At 44.8% G+C, this 21850-nt stretch overlaps 7 non-coding genes across 7 annotated transcripts; 3 read left to right on the forward strand and 4 right to left on the reverse strand.

The window, feature by feature from the left end:
- Positions 1-4462: 4462 nt before the first annotated feature.
- On the reverse strand, positions 4463-4544 carry trnal-uag (transfer RNA leucine (anticodon UAG)). Its single transcript has one exon. It is a non-coding gene; the product is annotated as a tRNA-Leu (tRNA).
- Positions 4545-4682: 138 nt separating this feature from the next.
- On the forward strand, positions 4683-4754 carry trnad-guc (transfer RNA aspartic acid (anticodon GUC)). The gene has a single exon. It is a non-coding gene; the product is annotated as a tRNA-Asp (tRNA).
- An 8611-nt stretch (positions 4755-13365) lies between these two features.
- On the reverse strand, positions 13366-13447 carry trnal-uag (transfer RNA leucine (anticodon UAG)). The gene has a single exon. It is a non-coding gene; the product is annotated as a tRNA-Leu (tRNA).
- A 138-nt stretch (positions 13448-13585) lies between these two features.
- Positions 13586-13657, forward strand: trnad-guc (transfer RNA aspartic acid (anticodon GUC)). Its single transcript has one exon. It is a non-coding gene; the product is annotated as a tRNA-Asp (tRNA).
- A 1706-nt stretch (positions 13658-15363) lies between these two features.
- Positions 15364-15445, reverse strand: trnal-uag (transfer RNA leucine (anticodon UAG)). The gene has a single exon. It is a non-coding gene; the product is annotated as a tRNA-Leu (tRNA).
- A 3100-nt stretch (positions 15446-18545) lies between these two features.
- trnad-guc (transfer RNA aspartic acid (anticodon GUC)) lies at positions 18546-18617 on the forward strand. Its single transcript has one exon. It is a non-coding gene; the product is annotated as a tRNA-Asp (tRNA).
- A 3091-nt stretch (positions 18618-21708) lies between these two features.
- Positions 21709-21790, reverse strand: trnal-uag (transfer RNA leucine (anticodon UAG)). The gene has a single exon. It is a non-coding gene; the product is annotated as a tRNA-Leu (tRNA).
- Between the last annotated feature and the right edge of the window lie 60 nt (positions 21791-21850).

A 21850-nucleotide genomic window follows, 5' to 3' on the forward strand; every position in this document is an offset into this window, starting at 1 on the left:
AAAAATGCCTTCCAAACTCAAGCTCTCTCTTCAGTGTGGATCTCATTTGGTCTGAAGCAGTGGCGTCGCCAGACAGATTTTACTGGGGCACGTGCCCCAGTGTTGATCTGCAGTGCCACAGTAGAAATTTCACCAGTAAAAAAAATGTTTCAGAGTTTTAAGTCTACATAACATAGACAACAGCGCACACACTACTTAGTATGGTAATTGATTGCTACTGTATTCACTCCACGTAACAATGAGCACATGGCTAATTAATATGGTAATTTATCCACGTGTGGATCGAGACTTCAGTTGAGAGAGAGAGAGAGAGACAGAGAGAAGGGATGCGAATAACTGCTGAGGTAGGTAACGTTAGCCAACAACAATTTGTTAATTATATCATTTCGATTTTGATTTGACTCAAACTGTAACTCCTAGATGGATATCAGAAAGTTATTCGCCCGCAGCAGGGAAAAAGCAGCGAGGAATGAGAGATGTAAGTGAAGTCCTAGCTAGCTAGGCAACATCATTGTCTTAAGTTGATGCTAAGTTAGCTAACGTTATTTCTTGTCTCAAAACAAACATATACATTTTCTGTACGAGCTGTCGGTGGAATTTCCAATGAACATGAAACATAATGTTGGTTATTGTCTGCTGGTTCTGCTCAGGATCTCTGCATCAATGATGATTTGGAGTAAGCATGTGTGAGTTGAGTGCTTCTCAAATGGTTTATCTTCAGTAAGAAAGACATGTTTCCATATCATCAAGTCGTGAGCCAAATTTTTAAATCATTCAAGTTTATTTCACAGAAAAATAGCACAGTAGACTTGTCTTGTTAATCGGTGTGACTTTGACTAAAATAATCTTGTTTTGTCACCAGAAAAAGGGCTACAGCTAAAGCATCTGGTTTTGTTTCCAGAAAAAATAGTAACATTTCTGTATTTGTTTTCAGAAAGATGGCTGAAAATATCTGGTTTTGTTGCCCCATTTAGATCTTTTAAAAATATATTTCCATGTCTGTCCTGAGGCCTCCTGCAACTTGTTAGTAGGTTTGCCTTTTGCTAAAATACTCACTAATAGTCACTAGAAAAATGGCTAAAAATATCTGGTTTTGTTGCCACAATTAGATTTTTTTCTCCCTAAACTTTTTTTTTTTTTTCATGCACACATCTGACTGCGACTCACTGAAAATGACACACAATCCACTTTTATGTCACGACCCACCAGTTGGGAACCACTGGTCAACTGTGTAACAGTTACTGTAATATTTCCATGTCTGTCCAGAGTGATTGACCACTTTGCAAAAATGAAAACAAGACGTTACAGTTTACTTCTCAGAAAATGATTCCCTGAACAGACACACAACAGTTGTTCATTTATTCTACTACTGTGGCTTTATTGTTTTGTGTATATTTTATAGTTTTGTGTATCTGAAATAGGATTAGCCACATTGCCATAAATGGAAATTAAATAATATAAAAGAACCCAGAGATGTAGGGGTGATTTATTTTTTGTTTACTTTTGTAGATGTTAAATTTGCAGATGATTACTGCAACATATATTTCAAGGAGATTCATTGCTCTTCCTTTTTGCTTTTACCAGTAGCAGTTTAGAAGTCTGGAGTAAAAAAGTGCACAAGTAAGTCAAATGCATTAGTTAATTTCAGGTGGTTAATCAAAGATCCATACAACATAATCTGATATGATTTCATAGTTTAAAGCACTATTTATGTATTTTTTATGATAAATAAGTGCTAAAAATGTTTTTGCTTGCGCGCTTTGCACGCTCACATGAATTATTTGTGCTCCAGGTGTGCCCCAGTACAGTATTATGTCCAGTGACGCCCCTGGTCTGAAGGACTGCTCCGTGTTGGTGGGAGATTAAAACAATCATCTCTCTGTCACAAAGTGAAGCATCCAGTTATCTTACCAAACAACAGTCACATATCTAAGCTGATTGTGTCCCACTACCACGGCAAAATGTTAAAGGCACTTCTCCAGTGCCTTTAACACTATTTAGCCAATTCTGATGAGTGACAAGTTGCTCAGGATGGGGGTCAGTTCGTCCATTTTCTCCTGGATCACTGATTATTTGTCTGACAGGCCCCAGTTTGTGGGACTGGGGAGCTCCCTGTCGGATACTGTGGTCAGTGGTGTAGGTGCTCCACAGGGGACTGTCCTGTCTCCTTTCCTGTTCACCCTGTACACCTCAGACTTCCAGTACAGTTCCAGGTTCTGCCACCTGCAGAAATATTCTGACGACTCTGCTGTGGTCGGATGTGTCAGAGAGGGACAGGAATTGGAGTATAGGACACTGATTGCTGACTTTGTGGAGTGGTCTCAGGCGAACCATCTGGTCCTTAACGTGGACAAGACCAAGGAGCTGTTCATCGACTTCAGGGAGAGTATGACCCCGGTGGAGCCCATCAAGATCCAGGGCCGGGAGGTGGCAGTGGTAGGGGAATATAAGTACCTGGGAGTTCATTTGAACAGCAGAATGGACTGGAAGGACAACTGCAATGCTGTTTACGAGAAGGTAATGAGCAGACTCTTTTTTCCTGAGGAAGCTTAGGTCCTTTAATGTGTGCAGCAAGCTGTTGGAGATCTTCTATCAGTCTGTTGTGGCCAGTGACCTGCACTTCACTGTGGTTTGCTGGGGGAGCAGCACCAGCAAAAGGGACTCAAACCGGATGGATAAACTCATCCGGAAAGCCGGCAAAACTATTGGCTCGCAGTTGGAGGCGTTTGTATCAGTGAGGGACAGGAGGACACTGGACAAACTCCTGGCCATCATGGACAATCCTGCCCACCCACTCCACCAGACAATTGAGGGACAGCGGAGTTCATACTCCAACAGGCTCCTTCAGCTTCCTTCCCGCACTGTGTGATTCAAAAACTCCTTCATTCAACACTCCATCCAGCTGTATAATCACTCCCCATACAGCAACAGATAATATCCGTCTATTACCTGACACCTTCTATGTCAGCTACTTCTCTTTGTTTTTAATGTCTATATTCTATTTTCTGCTGGACTTACTCTCTTTTTTATGCTGGGGCTGCCAAATATACTGTGATAGTGTACATAGCAATTGGTATATATTGTATATGTGTTATAAACATATCTGTATATATAATACACTGTACACATATTTAGTATATATTGTATATATTCACAGATATGTTATATTATACATTGCTATACCTAGTCTATTTATACCTGCATTGTCCTTTCCATCCTTACACTTTCCATCATTGTAGCTAAGCTACTGTGTTGAACAATTTCCCTTGGGGATCATTAAAATTTGTCTACGTCTAAGCGTGCTGGGCCCATAACCCAGAGGTCGATAGATCGAAACTATCCTCTGCAAGCCCGCGTGTTTTATGTGAAAGATATCCGCTAAGTTCCACTTACACTCTTTGGTTTCACGACATGATAAGAACACCCATTGTTCAGACTTCCATGCTGAAGAACAGTTGAACAAATTTCCGGTTACCATTTTTGAAAATGTCAATGTTAATGATTTGCATCTAATGATAATAAACATGAGAATTGTGGACTTAAATTACAGATTGACTGCTCCCAGACTGGTTAGACAGTGCTTTCCTGACCAGGAATTCAACCCAGGACATGGCGGTGAGAGCGCCAAATCTTAGCAACTACACCACCAGGGAGCTGATCACCTACAGAGTAACTTGCCTCCTGATTGCTTTCTTGACGGATGCACGAAGCACCCATACCATGTCAGTTGTACAAAGTCTGAAATGTGGTTTGCAAAGGTCATTGGTTGAAGTCTTTGAGCGAGAACTTTTGTGTCTTAGGGAACTACTGCAGGAATATGGACGTGTAAAAAGTACACAACTCTAACAAGAGCGAACAGGGGTTCATTTCTCATGTCCTCTATTGACTCCTTGGTGTAGGGTGAGGTTGGAGTTTCCACACAATGTCACCGAAAAGGCTATATCCCTCTGCAAGTCGCTCCGTGCCGACCAGCGATACATGCTATCACTGTGGTGTGATCCGAATACAGGAAAAAATACAACTGACTTGAGTGTCAAAGGTAGGGGCGCAGATCTTCAAACGACAGGTTGACAAAAACATACATGTCCACCTTTTAGCCATACCAAGTCAATGAAACAAAACTTTCCTTTGCTTTATTGAATAATTGATCCTTCATCCTTAAAACTGTGTGGGAAAAGTCAGACCATAAGCCTTTGTAAACTGCATACGTACAAAATGACATAGGTTGATAGAACACGGCATATTTACACTCTCACTCATTTTGTGTTGTATTTGGACTGCTGCACACATCCTCACCCCTGCCCTGGTTGCGTTTTTTTTGATCACATTCCTAGCGTAAAGAACTCCAAAACTAATGTTTTGGCCTGATTTCCACAACTTTTCCAAAGCATTCCAAATGAAGACCAAGCCTGGTCTTACTGCTTTGGTCAGGAAAGATACAAGTGCGTTACAGGAATAGAAATGGTAGTGATGGGATTTGAACCCACGCCTCCTGAGAGACTGGAGCCTAAGTCCAGCGCCTTAGACCACTCGGCCACACTACCGTCATGTATGTGGTTTAGATAATCAATGTATCGGCATTATGAGAAGGCATACGTATGACATGGCACCGCTGTGGTTGTGGCATGGCAGGGATACGCCTGGATCGTTGGTTGTTCTTTAGAAAACTCAGCACAGCGCAGTCCTCGTTAGTATAGCGGACAGTATCTCCGCCTGTCACGCGGAAGACCAGGGTTCGATTCCCTGACGGGGAGAATATTTTGGTTCCTCTTATTTTCATTAGTTAACATATTGTTCAACCTTGAGCAGTGACCACAGTATTCCTCTCTGAAAATTGTGATGCGTGGACATGGAGATACCTCACAGTCCTACGGATATGGTAGTACTTTACTACCGTTTGTTGCATTCCTCGAAATGAGGATGCATAACAAGTTTTCAAAGAGGAAAAATTGTGTATTAGAGTTAGTGACTCAAATTCAGTATTGCGGATTAAGTTAAAACCAAGAATGTATGCAGAAGATTAAAAGGCATTTGAACGTATTTTTGCTGACAAATTTGTCGGCATTTAATCTTTTTAAATCCACAGTGTCGGTACCTCTACTGTTGGAAGTCCAGTTCTGTGGAAGAAACAAACGCCTCTACTTTGGGGTACCTTAGTAGTAATTGACAAGGACAAATCCTTTTTTTCTCAGGATACAAACAAGTTTCTCACCAGGAAAACATAAGTGATGGTATTTCAATCCACGCCTCCATAAAGCTAGGACTGCAAATAGAGTTAGCAGAGTGGCGCAGCGGGAACGTGCTGGGCCCATAACCCAGAGGTCGATAGATAGAAACTATCCTCTGCTATCTTGCGTGTTTTATGTGAAAGATTTCCGCTCGGTTCCACTTACACCGTTTCATGACATGATAAGAAAACCCATTGTTCAGACTTCCACGCTGAAGAAATGTTGAACAAATTCCCGGTTACCTTTTTTGAAAATGTCAATGTTAATGATTTGCATTCAATGAGCATAAACAAGAGAATTGTGGACATAAATGACAATTTGACTGCTCCCAGACTGGTTGGCCAGTGCTTCCCTGACCGGGAATCGAACCCAGGCCACAGCTAAATCCTAGCCACTAGACCACCAGGGAGCTGGCAATCAACCTAGACACTTTCTTCCTAGCTGCTTTTTTGACGGATGCACGAAGCACCCATACCATGTCAGTTTTACAAAGTCTGAAATGTGGTTTGCAAAGGTCATTGGTTGAAGTCTTTGAGCGAGAACTTTTGTGTCTTAGGAAACTGCTGCAGGAATATGGACGTGGAAAAAGTATACAACTCTAACAAGAGCGAACAGAGGTTCTTTTCTCAAGTCCTCTATTGACTCCTTGGTGTAGTCCGCGTTGAGGGTGAGGTTGGAGTTTCCACACAATGTCACAAGAAAGGCTATTTCCCTCTGCAAGTCGCTCCGTGCCGACCAGCGATACATGCTATCACTGTGGTGTGATCCTAATACAGGAAAAAATACAACTGGCCTGAGTGTCTAAGGTAGGGGTGCAGATCTTCAAACGACAGGTTGACAAAAACATACATGTCCACCTTTTAGCCATACCAAGTCAATGAAACAAAACTTTCCTTTGCTTTATTGAATAATTGATCCTTCATACTTAAAACTGTGTGGGAAAAGTCAGACCAAAAGCCTTTGTAATCTGCATACGTACAAAATGACATAGGTTGATAGAACAATGCATATTTACACTGTCACTCATTTTGTGTTGTATTTGGACTGCTGCACACATCCTCACCCCTGCCCTGGTTGTGTTCTTTTTGATCAACATTCCTAGGGTAAAGAACTCCAAAGCTAATGTTGTGGCCTGATTTCCACAAGTTTTCCAAAGCATTCCAAATGAGGACCAAACTTGGTCTTATTTCTTTGGTCAGGAAAGATACAAATGCGTTATAGGAATAGAAAAGGCAGTGGTGGGGTTTGAACCCACGCCTCCTGAGAGTCTGGAGCCAAAGTCCAGCGTCTTAAGACCAATTGGCCACATAACCATCACATATATGGTTTAGAGAATCAATTTATCGGCATTATGAGACGGCAAACATATGACATGGCACCGCTATGGTTGTGGCGTGGCAGGGATAAGCCTGGATTGTTGGTTGTTCTTTAGAAAACGCAAGACAGCAAATTTGTCGGCATTTAATCTTTTTAAGTCCACAGTGTCGGTACCTCTACTGTTGGAAGTCCAGTTCTGTGGATGAAACAAACGCCTCTACTTTGGGGTGCCTTAGTACTATTTGACAAGGACAACGTTTTTTCGTCTCAGAAAACAAGCAAGTTTCTCACCAGCAAAACATGAGGGATGGTCTTTCAATCCACGCCTCCATAAAGCTAGGATTACAAATACAGTTAGCAGAGTGGCGCAGCGGAAGCGTGCTGGGCCCATAAACCAGATGTCGATAGATTGAAACTATCCTCTGCTATCTTGCGTGTTTTATGTGAAAGATATTCCCTCGGTTCCACTTACACTCTTCGGTTTCATGACATGATAAGAACACCCATTGTTCAGACTTCCATGCTGAAGAACAGTTGAACAAATTTCTGGTTACCTTTTTTGAAAATGTCAATGTTAATGATTTTCATGAATTGAACAGAAACATGCAAATTGTAGACATAAATTACAAATTGACTGCTACCAGACTGGTTAGATAATGTTTCTGTGACCGGGAATCGAACCCGGGCCGTGGCGGCGAGATCGCCGAATCCTAGCCACTAGACCACCAGGGAGCTTACAATTTACCTAGACACTTGCCTCCTGGCGGCTTTTTTGACGGATGCACGAAGCACCCACACCATGTCAGTTGTAAAAAGTCTGAAATGTGGTTTGCAAAGGTCATTGTTTGTATTTTTTGAGCGGGAACTTTTGTGTCTTAGGAAACTGCTGCAGGAATATGGACTTGGAAAAAGTATACAACTCTAACAAGAGCGAACCAACATTCTTTTCTCATGTCCTCTATTGAGTCCTTGCTGTAGTCAGTGTTGAGGGTGAGTTTGGAGTTTCTACACAAGGTCATCAAAAAGGCAATCTCTCTCCTGCAAGTCACTCCGTGCCGACCAGCGATACATGCTATCACTGTGGTGTGATCCGAATACAGGAAAAAATACAACTGGTCTGTGTGTCTAAGGTAGGGGCGCAGATCTTCAAACGGCAGGTTGACAAAAACATACATGTCCACCTTTTAGTCATATCAAGTCAATGAAACAAAACTGTCCTTTGCTTAATTGAATAATTGATCCTTCATCCTTAAAACTGTGTGGGAAAACTCAGACCAAGAGCTTTTGTTATCTGCATACGTACAAAATGATTTAGGTTGATAGAACATTGCATATTTACACGGTCACTCCTTTTGTGTTGTATTTGGACTGCTGCACACATCCTCACTCCTAGTTTGTTCTTTTTGATCACATGCCTAGCATAAAGAACTCCAAAGCTAATGTTTTGGCCTGATTTCCACAAGTTTTCCAAAACATTCCAAATGAGGACCAAGCTTGGTCTTACTGTTTTGGTCAGGAATGATACAAATGTGTTACAAGAATAGAAATGGCAGTGGTGGGACGTGAACCCACGCCTCCTGAGAAACTGGAGCCTAAATCCAGCACCTTAGACCACCCGGCCACACAACCGTCATATAGATGATTTAGAGAATCAATTTATCGGCATTCTGAGATGGCAGACACAGGACATGGCAGTGCTGTGGTTGTGGCGCGGCAGGGATAAGCCTGGATCGTTGGTTGTTCTTTAAAAAACAGTGGTTAGTGCAGTCCTTGTTAGTATAGTGGACAGTAATTCTGCCTGTCACGTGGAAGATTAGGATTTGATTCTCTGATGGGAAGTTTTTCTTGGTTCCTCTTATTTTCATCAGTTAACATATTGTTCAACCTTGAGCAGTGACCACAGTATCCCTCTCTGAAAATTGTGATGCGTGGACCTGGAGATACTGCACAGTCCTACAGATATGGTAATACTTTACTACCGTTTGAGCATTCCTCGAAATCAGGATGCATAACAAGTTTTCAAAAAGGAAACATTGGGTATTAGAGTCAGTGACTCAAATTCAGTATTGCGGATTACGTTGAAATCAAGAATATATGTAAAATATTAGAAGGCATTTGAATGTATTTTTACTGACAAATTAGTCGATACCTCAACTGTTGGAAGTCCAGTTCTGCGGAAGAAACAAACGCCTCTACTTTGGGGTGCCTTAGTAGTAATTGACAAGGACAAATCCTTTTTGTCTCAGGAAACAAACAATTTTCTCACGAGGAAAACATAAGCGATGGTATTTCAATCCACCCCTTCATAAAGCTAGGACTACAAATTCAGACTGGCGCAGCGGGAACGTGCTGGGCCCATAACCCAGAGGTCGATAGATCGAAACTATCCTCTGCTATCTTGCGTGTATTATGTGAAAGATTTCCACTCGGTTCCACTTACACTCTTTGGTTTCACGACATGACAAGAACACCCATATGGTCAGACTTCCACGCTGAAGACCAGTTGAACAAATTCCCGGTTACCTTTTTTGAAAATGTCAATGTTAATGATTTGCATCCAATGAGCATAAACATGAGAATTGTGGACATAAAGCACAATTTGACTGCTCCCAGACTGGTTGGACAGTGTTTCCCTGACCGGGAATCGAACCCAGGACGCAGTGATGAGAGCGCTGAATCCTAGCCGCTAGAACACCCTTACTAGACACTTGCTGCCTGGCTGCTTTTTGACGGATGCACGAATCACCCATACCATGTCAGTTTTACAAAGTCTGAAATGTGGTTTGCAAAGGTCATTGGTTGGAGTCTTTGAGCGAGAACTCTTGTGTCTTAGGGAACTGCTGCAGGAATATGGACGTGGAAAAAGTATACAACTCTAACAAGAGCAAACAGAGGTTCTTTTCTCATGTCCTCTATTGACCCCTTGGTGTAGGGTGAGGTTGGAGTTTCCACACAATGTCACCAGAAAGGATATTTCCCTCTGCAAGTCGCTCCGTGCCGACCAGCAATACATGCTAACACTGTGGTGTGATCCGAATACAGGAAAAAATACGACTGACTTGAGTGTCTAAGGTAGGGGAGCAGATCTTCAAACGACAGGTTGACAAAAACATACATGTCCACCTTTTAGCCATACCAAGTCCATCCATCCATCCATCTTCTTCCGCTTATCCGAGGTTGGGTTGCGGGGGCAACAGCCTAAGCAGGGAAACCCAGACTTCCCTTTCCCCAGCTACTTCGCCCAACTCTTCCCGGGGGATCCCGAGGCGTTCCCAGGCCAGCCGGGAGACATAGTCTTCCCAACGTGTCCTGGGTTTTCCCCGTGGCCTCCTACCGGTTGGACGTGCCCTAAACACCTCCCTAGGGAGGCGTTCGGGTGGCATCCTGACCAGATGCACGAACAACCTCATCTGGTTCCTCTCTATGTGGAGGAGCAGCGGCTTTACTTTGAGTTCCTCCCGGACGGCAGAGCTTCTCACCCTATCTCTAAGGGAGAGCCCCGCCACACGGCGGAGGAAACTCATTTCGGCCGCTTGTACCCGTGATCTTATCCTTTCGGTCATGACCCAAAGCTCATGACCATAGGTGAGGATGGGAACGTAGATCGACCGGTAAATTGAGAGCTTTGCATTCCGGCTCAGCTCCTTCTTCACCACAACGGATTGGTACAACGTCCGCATTACTGAAGACGCCGCACCGATCCGCCTGTCGATCTCACGATCCACTCTTCCCTCACTCGTGAACAAGACTCCTAGTTACTTGAACTCCTCCACTTGGGGAAGGGTCTCCTCCCCAACCCGGAGATGGCACTCCACCCTTTTCCGGGCGAGAACCATGGACTCGGACTTGGAGGTGCTGATTCTCATTCCGGTCGCTTCACACTCGGCGGAAAACTGATCCAGTGAGAGCTGAGGATCCCGGTCAGATGAAGCCATCAGGACCACATCATCTGCAAAAAGCAGAGACCTAATCCTGCGGTCACCAAACCGGAACCCCTCAACGCCTTGACTGCGCCTAGAAATTCTGTCCATAAAAGTTAAGAACAGAATCGGTGACAAAGGACAGCCTTGGTGGAGTCCAACCCTCACTGGAAATGTGTTCGACTTACTGCCGGCAATGTGGACCAAGCTCTGGCACTGATCGTACAGGGAGCGGACCGCCACTATAAGACAGTCCGATACCCCATACTCTCTGAGCACTCCCCACAGGACTTCCCGGGGGACACGGTCGAATGCCTTCTCCAAGTCCACAAAGCACATGTAGACTGGTTGGGCAAACTCCCATGTACCCTCAAGAACCCTGCCGAGAGTATAGAGCTGGTCCACAGTTCCACGACAAGGACGAAAACCACACTGTTCCTCCTGAATCCGAGGTTCGACTATCCGGCGTAGCCTCCTCTCCAGTACACCTGAATAAACCTTACCGAGAAGGCTGAGGAGTGTGATCCCACGATAGTTGGAACACACCCTCCGTTCCCCCTTCTTAAAGAGAGGAACCACCACCCCGGTCTGCCAATCCAGAGGTACCGCCCCCGATGTCCACGCGATGCTGCAGAGTCTTGTCAACCAAGACAGCCCCACAGCATCCAGAGCCTTAAGGAACTCCGGGCGGATCTCGTCCACCCCCGGTGCCTTGCCACCAAGGAGCTTTTTAACTACCTCAGCGACCTCAGCCCCAGTAATAGGAGAGTCCACCACAGATTCCCAAGGCACTGCTTCCTCATAGGAAGACGTGTTGGTGGGATTGAGGAGGTCTTCGAAGTATTCCTTCCACCTATCCACAACATCCGCAGTTGAGGTCAGCAGAACACCATCCGCACCATACACGGTGTTGATAGTGCACTGCTTCCCCTTCCTAAGGCGGCGGACGGTGGTCCAGAATCGCTTCGAAGCCGTCCAGAAGTCATTTTCCATGGCTTCCCCGAACCCCTCCCATGTCCGAGTTTTTGCCTCAACGACCGCTGAAGCCGCACACCGCTTGGCCTGTTGGTACCTGTCCACTGCCTCCGGAGTCCTATGAGCCAAAAGGACCCGATAGGACTCCTTCTTCAGCTTGACGGCATCCCTCACCGCTGGTGTCCACCAAGGGGTTTTAGGATTGCCGCCCCGAAAGGCACCAACTACCTTGCGGCCACAGCTCCGATCAGCCGCCTCGACAATAGAGGTGCGGAACATGGTCCACTCGGACTCAATGTCCAGCACCTCCCTCGTGAGATGTTCGAAGTTCTTCCGGAGATGGGAATTGAAACTTTCTCTGACAGAAGACTCTGCCAGACGTTCCCAGCAGACCCTCACAATGCGTTTGGGCCTGCCAGGTCGGTCCGGCATCCTCCCCCACCATCGCAGCCAACTCACCACCAGGTGGTGATCGGTAGAAATTTCCGCCCCTCTCTTCACCCGAGTGTCCAAAACATAAGGCCGCAAATCCGATGACAAAACCACAAAGTTGATCATTGAACTGCGGCCTAGGGTGTCCTGGTGCCAAGTGCACATATGGACACTCTTATGTTTGAACATGGTGTTTGTTATGGACAATCCGTGACGAGCACAAAAGTCCAATAACAAAACACCACTCGGGTTCAGATCCGGGCGGCCATTCTTCCCAATCACGCCTCTCCAGGTTTCACTGTCGTTGCCAACATGAGCGTTGAATTCCCCAGTAGGACAAGAGAATCACCCGGGGGAGCACTTTCCAGTACTCCCTCGAGTGTACCCAAAAAGGGTGGGTACTCTGAACTGCTGTTTGGTGCGTGAGCACAAACAGTCAGGACCCGTCCCCCCACCCGAAGGCGGAGGGAGGCTACCCTTTCGTCCACCGGGTTGAACTCCAACGTTCAGGCTTTAAGCCGGGGGGCATCCAGAATTGCCACCCCAGCCCGTCGCCTCTCACTGTCGGCAACGCCAGAGTGGAAGAAGGTCCAGTCCCTCTCGAGAGAAGTGGTTCCAGAGCCCTTGCTGTGCGTCGAAGTCAGTCCGACTATATCCAGCCGGAACTTCTCCACTTCGCCCAATAGCTCAGGCTCTTTCCCCCCCAGTGAGGTGACGTTCCACGTCCCAAGAGCTAGCTTCTGTAGCCGAGGATCGGACTGCCAAGTGCCCTGCCTTCGGCTGCCGCCCAGCTCACATTGCACCCGACCTATGGGTGGTGAGCCCATTAGAGGGGTGACCCATGTTGCCTTTTCGGGCACAGGCCCGGCCACCAGGCGCTCGTCATCGTGCCCCACCTCCGGGCCTGGCTCCAGAGGGAGGCCCCGGTGACCCGCGTCTGAGCGAGGGAAATCTGGGTCCATGTTTTCTCTTCTTCATAGAGGTCTTTGAGCTGCTCTTTGTCTGATCCCTCACCTAGAACCTGTTTGCCTTGGCAGACCCTACCAGGGGGCATAAATCCCCCGGACAACATAGCTCCTAGGATCATTGGGACACGCAAACTCCTCTACCACGATAAGGTGGCAGCTCAGAGAGGAGACCATACCAAGTCAATGAAACAAAACTTTCCTTTGCTTTAATGAATAATTGATCCTTCATCCTTAAAACTGTGTGGGAAAATTCAGACCAAAAGCCTTTGTAATCTGCATACGTACAAAAAGACATAGGTTGATAGAACACGGCATATTTACACTCTCACTCATTTTGTGTTGTATTCGGACTGCTGCACACATCCTCACCCCTGCCCTGGTTGCGTTCTTTTTGATCACATTCCTAGCGTAAAGAACTCCAAAACTAATGCTTTGGCCTGATTCCCACAAGTTTTCCAAATGAGGACCATGTTTGGTCTTACTGCTTTAGTCAGGAAAGATACAAGTGCGTTACAGGAATAGAAATTGCAGTGGTGGGATTTGAACCCACGCCTCCTGAGAAACTCGAGCCTAAGTCCAGTGCCTTAGACCCCTCGGCCACACTACCGTCATACCTAAAGTTTAGAGAATCAATTTCTCGGCATTATGAGACGGCAAACGTATGACATGGCACTGCTGTGGTTGTGGCGTGGCAGGGATAAGCCTGGATCGTTGGTTGTTCTTTAGAAAACGCAGGACAGTGCAGTCCTCGTTAGTATAGTGGATAGTATCTCCGCCTGTCACGCGGAAGACCAGGGTTCGATTCCCTGACGGGGAGTTTGTTTTGGTTCCTCTTATTTTCATCAGTTAACATATTGTTCAACCTTGAGCAGTGACCACAGTATTCCTCTCTGAAAATTGTGATGCGTGGACCTGCAGATACAGCACAGTCCTACAGATATGGTAGTACTTTACTACCGTTTGAGCATTCCTCGAAATCAGGATGCATAACAAGTCTTCAAAAGGGAAAAATTGTGTATTAGAGTCAGTGACTCAAATTCAGTATTGCGGATTAAGTTGAAACCAAGAATGTATGTAAAAGATTAGAAGGCATTTGAACGTATTTTTGCTGACAAATTTGTCGACATTTAATCTTTTTAAGTCCACAGTGTCGGTACCTCTACTGTTGTAAGTCCAGTTCTGTGAAAGAAACAAACGCCTCTACTTTGGGGTGCCTTAGTAGTAATCGACAAGGACAAATCCTTTTTGTCTCAGGAAACAAACAAGTTTCTCACCAGGAAAACATAAGCGATGGTATTTCAATCCACTCCTTCATAAAGCTAGGACTGCGAATAGAGTTAGCAGAGTGGCGAAGCGGGAGCGTGCAGGACCCATAACCCAGAAGTCGATTGATCGAAACTATCCTCTGCTATCATGCGTGTTTTATGTGAAAGATTTCCGCTCGGTTCCACTTGCACTCTTTGGTTTCACGACAAGATAAGAACACCCATATGGTCAGACTTCCACGCTGAAGAACAGTTGAACAAATTTCCGGTTAACTTTTTTGAAAATGTCAATGTTAATGATTTGCATCCAATGATCATAAACATGAGAATTGTGGACATAAATCACAATTTGACTGCTCCCAGACTGGTTGGACAGTGCTTCCCTGACCGGGAATCGAAGCCGGGCCGCAGCGATGAGAGCGCTGAATCCTAGCCACTAGACCACCATGGAACTGACGACCAACCTAGACACTTTCGTCCTGGCTAATTTTTTGACGGATGCACGAAGCACCCATACCATGTCAGTTTTACAAAGTCTGAAATGTGGTTTGCAAAGGTCATTGGTTGGAGTCTTTGAGCGAGAACTTTTGTGTCTTAGGGAACTGCTGCAGGAATATTGACGTGGAAAAAGTATACAACTCTAACAAGAGCAACAGAGGTTCTTTTCTCATGTCCTCTATTGACTCCTTGGTGTAGGGTGAGGTTGGAGTTTCCACACAATGTCACCAGAAAGGCTATTTCCCTCTGCAAGTCGCTCCGTGTCGACCAGCAATACATGCTATCACTGTGGTGTGATCCGAATACAGGAAAAAATACAACTGACTTGAGTGTCTAAGGTAGGGGCGCAGATCTTCAAATGACAGGTTGACAATAACATACATGTCCACCTTTTAGCCATACCAAGTCAATGAAACAAAACTTTCCTTTGCTTTATTGAATAATTGATCCTTCATCCTTAAAACTGTGTGGGAAAAGTCAGACCAAAAGCCTTTGTAATCTGCATACGTACAAAATGACATAGTGTAAATATGCCGTGTTCTATCAACCTGTCACTCATTTTGTGTTGTATTTGGACTGCTGCACACATCCTCACCCCTGCCCTGGTTGCATTCTTTTGATCACATTCCTAGGGTAAAGAACTCCAAAGCTAATGTTTTGGCCTGATTTCCACAAGTTTTCCAAAGCATTCCAAATGAGGACCAAGCTTGGTCTTACTGCTTTGGTCAGGAAAGATACAAATGCATTACAGGAATTGTAATGGCAGTGGTGGGACTTGAACCCACACCACCTGAGAGACTAGAGCCTAAGTCCAGCGCCTTAGACCACTCGGCCACACTACCGTCATACATGTGGTTTAGAGAATCAATTTTTCGGCATTATGAGAAGGCAAACGTATGACATGGCACCGCTGTGGTTGTGGCGTGGCAGGGATACGCCTGGATCGTTGGTTTTTCTTTAGAAAACACAGAACACCGCAGTCCTCGTTAGTATAGTGGACAGTATCTCCGCCTGTCACGCTGAAGACCAGGGTTCGATTCCCTTACGGGGAGATTGTTTTGGTTCCTCTTATTTTCATTAGTTAACATATTGTTCAACCTTGATCTGTGACCACAGTATCCCTCTCGGAAAATTGTGATGCGTGGACCTGGAGATACTGCACAGTCCTACAGATATGGTAGTACTTTACTACCGTTTGAGCATTCCTCGAAATCAGGATGCATAACAAGTCTTCAAAAAGGAAAAATTGTGTATTAGAGTTAGTGACTCAAATTCAGTATTGCGGATTAAGTTGAAACCAAGAATGTATGTAAAAGATTAAAAAGCATTTGAACGTATTTTTGCTGACAAATTTGTCGGCATTTAATCTTTTTAAGTCCACAGTGTCGGTACTAGGGGTGGGCAATATCGCAAATTTGGGTATCGATACCGATCCGATCTGATACAGAACAGTATCGCCGATACCGATGCCGATACCGGAAGTGTCGTCATCTGAGGGGGACTTCGGGGTATCGATACTTTTGAAAAACACATTTGTACTTTTGCCTTTATTAATTGATTATGATAATAATACAACACGGGACAACGATTTAAGTCAAAATATAATATTCATTACAAAAGTAATATCAATAGCAATAAAGTAATGCAAATAAGGTGCAAACAACTACTGAACCTGGCTTGTCGCCTCAAAACACACAAACACTTAAGGTAAATAACAAAACTCTAGTTATTGAACAAAGTTGTAAACATGAACACAAAACAAAAGAACTGAGAAATTTCAAATAAAAAAGGAATATCAATTACAATAAAGTAAATAGTGCAAATAAGGTGAAAACAAATACTGAACTTGGCTAGTCGCCTCACAACACACAAGAACTTAAGTAAAAAAGAAAACACTAGTTATTAAACAGTTGTAAAAATGAACACAAAAGAAAAGAACTGAGAAATTCTTATCGTTATTTCAGTGCCATAAAATACTTTAAAGTTTACATCCAAGACATTAAGTCGCACTGGAAACGCACGAGTGTGTGTGTGCGTGTCCGAGTGAACCTCGGAGCGAATTATGCTGATGTGTCTGCGCGAACGCACCAAGCGTCATGTTAATTGTAATTATTTTATTTTATTTTGGGTTGAAAATTAATTTTTAAAGTGATTTTAAATCTCGTTCCCGACCCATCACTAGGGAGGAGGGTGGAGTGGTGAGGAGCGCTGCGCTCTCATTTTTTTTTAAATCGGAATGATTCGCTTAATTTGGTGAAGTGTAGATACCATCACGCCAGTATCGATACAAACCGATACTCACCAAGTATCGATACTATCGACACTTGGTATCGATACGCCCTGCCCTAGTCGCTACCTCTACTGTTGGAAGTCCAGTTCTGTGGAAGAAACAAAAGCCTCTACTTTGGGGTACCTTAGTAGTAATTGACAAGGACAAATCCTTTTTGTCTCAGGAAACAAACAAGTCTCTCACCAGGAAAACATAAGCGATGGTATTTCAATCCACGCCTTCATAAAAGTAGGATGGCAAATAGAGTTAGCAGAGTGGCGCAGCGGGAGCGTGCTGGGCCCATAACCCAGAGGTCGATAGATCGAAACTATCCTCTGCTACCTTGCGTGTTTTTTGTGAAAGATTTCCGCTCGGTTCCACTTACACTCTTTGGTTTCATGACATAATAAGAACAGCCATTGTTCTGACTTCCACATTGAAGAACAGTTGAACAAATTTCCGGGTAACTCTTTTGAAAATGTCAATGTTAATGACTTGCAACCAATGAGCATAAACATGAGAATTGTGGACATTAGTTAGAAATTGACTGCTCCCAGACTGGTTACAGAGTGTTTCCCTGACCGGGAATCAAACCCGGGCCGCGGCGGTGAAAGCGCCGAATCCTAGCCACTAGACAACTAGGGACCTGAAACCCTTACTAGACACTTGCTGCCTGGCTGCTTTTTGGACGTATGCACAAAGCACCCATACCATGTCAGTTGTACGAAGTCTGAAATGTGGTCTGCAAAGGTCATTGGTTGAAGTCTTTGAGCGAGAACTTTTGTGGCTTAGGGAACTGCTGCAGGAATATTGACGTGGAAAAAGTATACAACTCTAACAAGAGCGAACAGAGGTTCTTTTCTCATGTCCTCTATTGACTCCTTGGTGTAGTCCGCGTTGAGGGTGAGGTTGGAGTTTCCACACAATGTTACCAGAAAGGCCATTTCCCTCCTGCAAGTCGCTCCGTGCCGACCAGCGATACATGCTATCACTGTGGTGTGATCCGAATATAGGAAAAAATACAACTGGCCTGAGTGTCTAAGGTGGGGGCGCAGATCAACAACAGGTTGACAAAAACATGCATGTCCACCTTTTAGCCATACCAAGTCAATGAAACAAAACTTTCCTTTGCTTTAATGAATAATTGATCCTTCATCCTTAAGACTGTGTGGGAAAAGTCAGACCAAAAACCTTTGTAATCTGCATACGTACAAATTGACATAGGTTGATAGAACAATGCATATTTACACAGTCACTCATTTTGTGTTGTATTTGGACTGCTGCACACATCCTCACCCCTGCCCTGGTTGTGTTCTTTTTGATTAACATTCCTAGGGTAAAGAACTCCAAAGCTAATATTTTGGCCTGATTTCCACAAGTTTTCCAAATGAGGACCAAGTTTAGTCTTACTGCTTTAGTCAGGAATGATACAAGTGCGTTACAGGAATAAAAGTGGCAGCTGTGGGATTTGAACCCTCGCCTCCTGAGAGACTGTAGCCTAAGTCCAGCACCTTAGACCACTCGGCCACACTACCGTCATATATATGGTTCAGAGAATCAATTTCTCGGCATTATGAGACGGCAAACGTATGACATGGCACTGCTGTGGTTGTGGCGTGGCAGGGATACGCCTGGATCGTTGATTGTTCTTTAGAAAACTTATTACAGCGCAGTCCTCGTTAGTATAGTGGACAGTATCTCCGCCTGTCACGCGGAAGACCAGGGTTCGATTCCCTGACGGGGAGGTTGTTTCGGTTCCTCTTATTTTCATTAGTTAACATTTTGTTCAACCTTGAGCTGTGACCACAGTATTCCTCTCTGAAAATTGTGATGCGTGGACCTGGAGATATTGCACAGTCCTACGGATATGGTAGTACTTTACTACCGTTTGAGCATTCCTCGAAATCAGGATGCATAACAAGTCTTCAAAAAGGAAAAATTGTGTATTAGAGTCAGTGACTCAAATTCAGTGTTGCGGATTAAGTTGAAACCAAAAATGTATGTAAAAGATTAGAAGGCATTAGAACGTATTTTTGCTGACAAATTTGTCGGCATTTAATCTTTTAAAGTCCACATTGTCGGTACCTCGACTGTTGGAAGTCCAGTTATGTGGAAGAAACAAACGCCTCTACTTTGGGGTGCCTTAGTAGTAATTGACAAGGACAAATCCTTTTTGTCTCAGGAAACAAACAAGTTTCTCACCAGGAAAACATAGGCGATGGTATTTCAATCCACCCCTTCATAAAGCTAGGACTGCAACTAAGGTTAGCAGAGTGGCGCAGCGGGAGCGTGCTGGGCCCATAACCCAGAGGTCGATAGATCGAAACTATCCTCTGCTATCTTGCGTGTTTTATGTGAAATATTTCCGCTCGGTTCCACTTACACTCTTTGGTTTCATGACATGGTTTGCGTAACAGGCAGGCGTTGGTGTGGAGGATGCTATCCTTTACCGTCTGCATCGAGCCCACTCACACCTGAATAAGGGAAATGGCACCGTGAGGATCCTGTTCCTGGACTTCTCGGGTGCCTTTAACACCATCCAGCCCCGCCTCCTTCAGGACAAGCTCTACAAAATGCGAGCGGACCCCTGCCTAGTTGCCTGGATTTCGAACTACCTCACCGACAGGCCACAGTACGTCAGACTGAAGGACATCACGTCTGACACTGTGATCAGCAGCACCGGAGCACCGCAGGGAACGGTGATGGCCCCTCTTCTCTTCACCCTGTACACCGCTGACTTCTGCTACAACTCAGAGCTGTGTCACATCCAGAAGTACGCGGATGACACAGCCATCGTCGGGTGCATCAGTGACGGCAGAGAGGAGGAGTTTCGGAATCTGGTGAGGGACTTTGTTGTCTGGTGCCACACGAACCTCTTGCAGCTCATTCCATCAAAGACCAAGGAGCTGGTCATTGACTTTGGGAGGTCGAGTCCACGGTCACAACCTATTGTGATCGAGGGAGTTGAGGTACAGACCGTGGATTCATTCAAGTACCTTGGGGTTTGGGTGGACAATAAGCTGGACTGGACTGTTAACACGGACCACCAGTACAAGAAAGGACAGAGCAGGCTGTACTTCCTCAGGAGACTGCACTCCTTCAACATCTGCAAAAAACTCCTGTGGATGTACTACCAGTCTGTGGTATCCAGTGCTCTGTTCTACATGGTAGTGTGCTTGGGGGGCAGTACATCTAAGAAGGAGAGCTCCAGACTTGAGAAACTGATCAGGCGGGCCGGTTCTACAATCGGAATGAAACTGGACACACTGGTGATGGTGGCAGAGAAGAGGACTGTTGACAAGCTAGTGAGCATCCCGGATGATGCCAGTCACCCTCTGCATAGCGTTATCAGTAGCCAGAGGAGCCTGTTCAGTGCTAGACTGCTTCATCCCAAGTGCAGGACTAATCGACTCAAAAACTCCATTGTCCCACACGCAGTTAGACTGTACAACACCTCGCTGGGGCAGGGGGCGGGGGGTACAAGGATGACAGGGGATGCAAAACAATAACAGTGCAATACATTTTCATAACACGGTCACTACTGCCTACTTTGTCTTGTTATATTCTTATTTTACTGTTATATTTTTATTCCCATTGTTGCTTTTTAGTTTTTATTCTTATTGTAATATTTCTCTATTTTGTTTCCATTTAAACCCCCATTATTTACTTTTTACTTTTATTTAAATTGATCTCAACTCTTTACACTGCTGCTGGAATTTTAATTTTCCTGAAGGAACTCTCCTGAAGGAATCAATAAAGTACTATCTATCTATCTATGATAAGAACACCCATTGTTCAGACTTCCACGCTGAAGAACAGTTGAACAAATTTCCGGTTACCTTTTTTGAAAATGTCTATGTTAATGACTTGCAACCAATGGGCATAAACATGAGAATTGTGGACATAAATTACAAATTGACTGCTCCAAGATTGATTAGACAGTGCTTCCCTGACGGGGAACCGAACCAGGTCGCGGCGGTGAGAGCGCTGAATCCAAGCCACTAGACCACCAGGGACCTGACAACCTACCTGGACACTTGCCTGCTGGCTGCTTTTTTGACAGATGCACAAAGCACCTATACCATGTCAGTTTTACAAAGTCTGAAATTTGGTTTGCAAAGGTCATTGGTTGAAGTCTTTGAGCAAGAACTTTTGTGTCTTAGGGAACTGCTGCAGGAATGTGGACATGGAAAAAGTATACAACTCTAACAAGAGCGAACAGAGGTTATTTTCTCATGTCCTCTATTGACTCCTTGGTGTAGTCCGCGTTGAGGGTGAGGTTGGAGTTCCCACACAATGTCACCAGAAAGGCTATTTACCTCTGCAAGTCGCTCCGTGCCGACCAGCGATACATGCTATCACTGTGGTGTGATCCGAATACAGGAAAAAATACGACTGGCCTGAGTGTCTAAGGTAGGGGCGCAGATCTTCAAACGACAGGTTGACAAAAACATACATGTCCACCTTTTAGCCATACCAAGTCAATGAAACAAAACTTTCCTTTGCTTTATTGAATAATTGATCCTTCATCCTTAAAACTGTGTGGGAAAAGTCAGACCCAAAGCCTTTGTAATCTGCATATGTACAAAATGACATAGGTTGATAGGACACGGCATATTTACACTGTCACTCATTTTGTGTTGTATTCGGACTGCTGCACACATCCTCACCCCTGCCCTGGTTATGTTCTTTTTGATCAAATTCCTAGCGTAAATAACTCCAAAACTAATGTTTTGGCCTGATTTCCACAAGTTTTCCAAAGCATCCCAAATGAGGACCAAGCTTGGTCTTACTGCTTTAGTCAGGAAAGATACAAGTGCGTTACAGGAATAGAAAAGGCAGTGGTGGGATTTGAACCCCCGACTCCTGGGAGCCTGGAGCCTAAGTCCAGCGCCTTAGACCACTCAGCCACACTACCGTCATACATACTGTTTCAATTTATCGGCATTATGAGAAGGCAAACGTTTGACGTGGCACT

This window comes from Nerophis ophidion, linkage group LG27, assembly GCF_033978795.1.
Source record: "Nerophis ophidion isolate RoL-2023_Sa linkage group LG27, RoL_Noph_v1.0, whole genome shotgun sequence".
NCBI lineage: Eukaryota > Metazoa > Chordata > Actinopteri > Syngnathiformes > Syngnathidae > Nerophis > Nerophis ophidion.